The sequence below is a fragment of the Megalops cyprinoides genome, chromosome 9, assembly GCF_013368585.1.
Source record: "Megalops cyprinoides isolate fMegCyp1 chromosome 9, fMegCyp1.pri, whole genome shotgun sequence".
NCBI classification, from domain to species: domain Eukaryota; kingdom Metazoa; phylum Chordata; class Actinopteri; order Elopiformes; family Megalopidae; genus Megalops; species Megalops cyprinoides.
This window is the reverse complement of record NC_050591.1, coordinates 14,713,518-14,717,100: the sequence shown is the minus strand read 5'-3', so window position 1 is coordinate 14,717,100 and position 3,583 is coordinate 14,713,518. Positions and strand designations below refer to the sequence as shown.

Below are 3,583 nucleotides of genomic sequence, written 5' to 3'. Positions count from 1 at the left end.
TTTGAGTGATTTAGTTGATTTAGTAATCTGGTTCTCATGATGTAGTATTAAGCCTAAAACAGTAACAGAAAAAATATATACATAATTAATCCCATTACTCACCTGGTCTGAACGTACGGCGCCTTGTATAACCCAAGGTCTTTGACCATAAAAGATGTGCCAAAATCGATCAGCTTGACTTGGTAGGGATTCTTCCGCTGATTGACGATCATGATGTTTTCCGGTTTGATGTCTGCATGGATGACACCCAACTCCTTTAGTTTGGCCAGCGCCCGCAGCATCTGGTATGTGATCGTCCGGATATGACACAATTCCAGCGGCATGAAACTTCTCTCTTCCTGTAGCTGAAAGAGGCTCTTCTCCAGCATCTCGAAGACGAGGTAATGATGCAGCCGGTTCCCGAAAGCTTCGTAAAAACGGACGATATGACTTTCTTCCGCATTGTTCCGCGAGAGGGCAGAAAGAATTCTGACTTCATCTCTAACCATCCGTTTCCTGCGGGTATTCAGTTTCTTCATTGCCACTATTTTCGAGTCACTCTGCCTTAGGCACATCGAGATTTGTCCGAATGTCCCTTTGGCCGTGACCTTGACAACGCGATAGACTTCGGTTTTCGAAGAGATAACCAACATTTTTTCTGTTCGGTTAACACACGAAATTGTTTCAGGAATGAACAAATTACCAAAGAGTTGCAGATAGCGTTGTTAGTACGGGGAAACTTTGCGCAATATATAGAATATTAACAGCGGAACGGTTTGACGTAACAATAGATTCACAATCATGGGTTCGTATAAATAACGACTTCATGATGTCTACGAACAAAATGTCTCTTATCGCGTTTTAACGTTTCTCCGGTTCACGCGGGTTTTTAAACGTTGTTCCACGCAGAATTGCTCAGTGGTCTTTTAACCCGAGTTCAAAAATAAACTTTGCGTTGGATTGAGATGGTCAATTAAATGTTATAATGTAGACCATTTTTTGGCTTGAGCTATTAACAGAGGGAAAAACATTTTTTTTCCTAAATGTCCTGGTTCGTGTTGGGATTTACGACCCCCAATATTTATACCTTAAAGACTTGTAAAAAGAAAAAAAAAAAAAAAAAACACACACACACACTTCACACTACATTACAGTCATTTAGCATGTGCTCTTAATGCACTAATATTATAGGTTACAATTTTATCCATTTATGTGCCTGGGTATTTGCGATTTTGTGTTAAGTACATTGCCCAAGAGTATAACAGCAGTGTCCCAGCAGGGAATCAAACCAGCAACATTTTGGTTACAAGCCCTGCACCTTACTACCACACCACACTAGTGCCTTAGTAGCCAAACAATGCTGACGCATGTATCAGGAAAGCTCTATTTTCTATTTATCTGACTGAGACATGCTTCCAGGTGTCTTGGCACGTAGTCCCTGGGTGGCTGAGAGTGGCACAAAAACCCCCTGCCCACCTCATCCTCCTGTGGGCTCGTGCTCATTGTTGGCTAATGACATGTCTGGGATCGAGTCCAGCACGTAGCCCTCAAGGCGAACGCCTTAACCACTGAGCTACTTAAAAACCTGGAAAGGTTCTTTTTCTTGTTCGTTTGAAATACCCAATGCTTTTCTCCATTTCCAGTTTGAAAGCTGCTAGTTGTGTCATGAAGCTTACCATTGCTGCAACCCTGGAAACCTTGCTCTGGGCTGCTGGCCCCACACAGTGTGTGCATTGGGTATTTGAACCTATGACTCCAGCTGCAGTTGCTGGAAGGTACACAAAGTCACCTGCTAAGGACAGCCTGACATGCCTGGCTTGTGCCCTCTCAGTAATGTTGTTGATGCCGCCTCTCCTAAGCTCACTATCTCCCCTATATTTAGAACCCTTTTTCTACATTTTACACAATTTATACATTTTACATGAACAATATTTCATTTTTCACAATCATTAACAACCAATTAAATTATACACAATAAAAAAACATTCTGAGACAAAGGTTATGGCATCAATCAGTTTTCATTTAAAATTTTCTTATTTTAATCTTCACACAATTACCGAGATATTTGTTTTTCCCTTCTGCATATATGTCTATCTGAGAGTTCACATGTGCTGCCTCAGTTGGTAATTGGCAGAAACTCCAGGTCCTTTCCCAGGTGCTGTTGCAGCCATGGCCTTTACATTTACATTTATTAATTTAGCAGACGCTTTTATCCAAAGCGACTTACAAAAGTGCACTTTACACTTGTAAAGGTGGGTGAAAGAAGCCTGTCTCAGCCTGTGCCACCCTACAGAGAGCCAAGGAATTGCATGGCTCACCAACAGGTTGTAGGAGTTTGTTGCTTCAAGTTACTCCAACATTTCTGTCTCTTTTGCAGGTGACTCAGGGGGCTCTCTGTTCCTTCGCAAGAGACAGCGCTATTTTCATGTAAGCCTGTTAATTTTGCTCTTAAGAAAAAAAATCAACACTGACAAATATGTAACACTCTCTGGCTGCATTAAAATACTACCCACTCTTTGGCCAGAAATTATGTGCCAAATTACATGAAACATGCAATGCCTGAAAAATGTGATATATAGGGTTTGATAGAATGGGGACTTCCTCTGAATAACAAGTGCCATGATTATGCTGTTACACCTCCTGTCACACAGGTGGCTGTAGTAAGCTGGGGCAACAGGGACGTGTGCTCCAAACCATCAAAGACACCTGAATACTCACAGGACAAACCACCCCCCCGATGCTTGTGACTTCCATGTCAGCCTGTTCTCTGTGTTGCCGTGGCTGCAAGAGCACCTGGGACAAGACATGAAGTTTCTGTCAATTACCAACTGAGGCAGCACATATGGTCTCTAAGACAGACATATATACAGAGGTGAAAACAGATTTTTCTGTGTTGTGTGAAAATTTTAAATGAAAACTGATTGATGCCATAACCTTTGTCTCAGAATGTTTTTTTATTGTGTATAATTTAATTGGTTGTTAATGATTGTGAAAAATGAAATATTGTTCATGTAAAATGTGTAAATTGTGTAAAATGTAGAAAAAGGGTTCTAAATATAGGGGAGATAGTGAGCTTAGGAGAGGCGGCATCAACAACATTACTGAGAGGGCACAAGCCAGGCATGTCAGGCTGTCCTTAGCAGGTGACTTTGTGTACCTTCCAGCAACTGCAGCTGGAGTCATAGGCTCAATTACCCAGCTCACACACTGTGTGGGGCCAGCAGCCCAGAGCAAGGTTTCCCAGGTTGCAGCAATGGTAAGCTTCATGATACAACTAGCAGCTTTCAAACTGGAAATGGAGAAAAGCATTAGGTATTCCAAACAAACAAGAAAAACAACCATTCCGGGCTCCCAAGTAGCTCAGTGGTTAAGGCGTTCGCCTTGAGGGCTACGTGCTGGACTCGATCCCAGACATGTCATTAGCCAACAATGAGCACGAGCCCACAGGAGGATGAGGTGGGCAGGGGGTTTTTGTGCCACTCTCAGCCACCCAGGGACTACGTGCCAAGACACCTGGAAGCATGTCTCACAGTCAGATAAATAGAAAATAGAGCTGTCCTGATACATGCGTCAGCATTATGTTTGGCTACTAAGGCACTAGTGT

General features: G+C 42.5%; 1 long non-coding RNA gene across 1 annotated transcript; it reads left to right on the top strand.

Annotated features, from left to right (window-relative positions):
* Positions 1-2,220: 2,220 nt before the first annotated feature.
* On the top strand, positions 2,221-2,708 carry LOC118782691. The gene is made up of 3 exons (XR_005005176.1): positions 2,221-2,231; positions 2,357-2,406; positions 2,631-2,708. It is a non-coding gene; the product is annotated as an uncharacterized LOC118782691 (long non-coding RNA).
* The last annotated feature ends 875 nt before the right edge of the window (positions 2,709-3,583 follow it).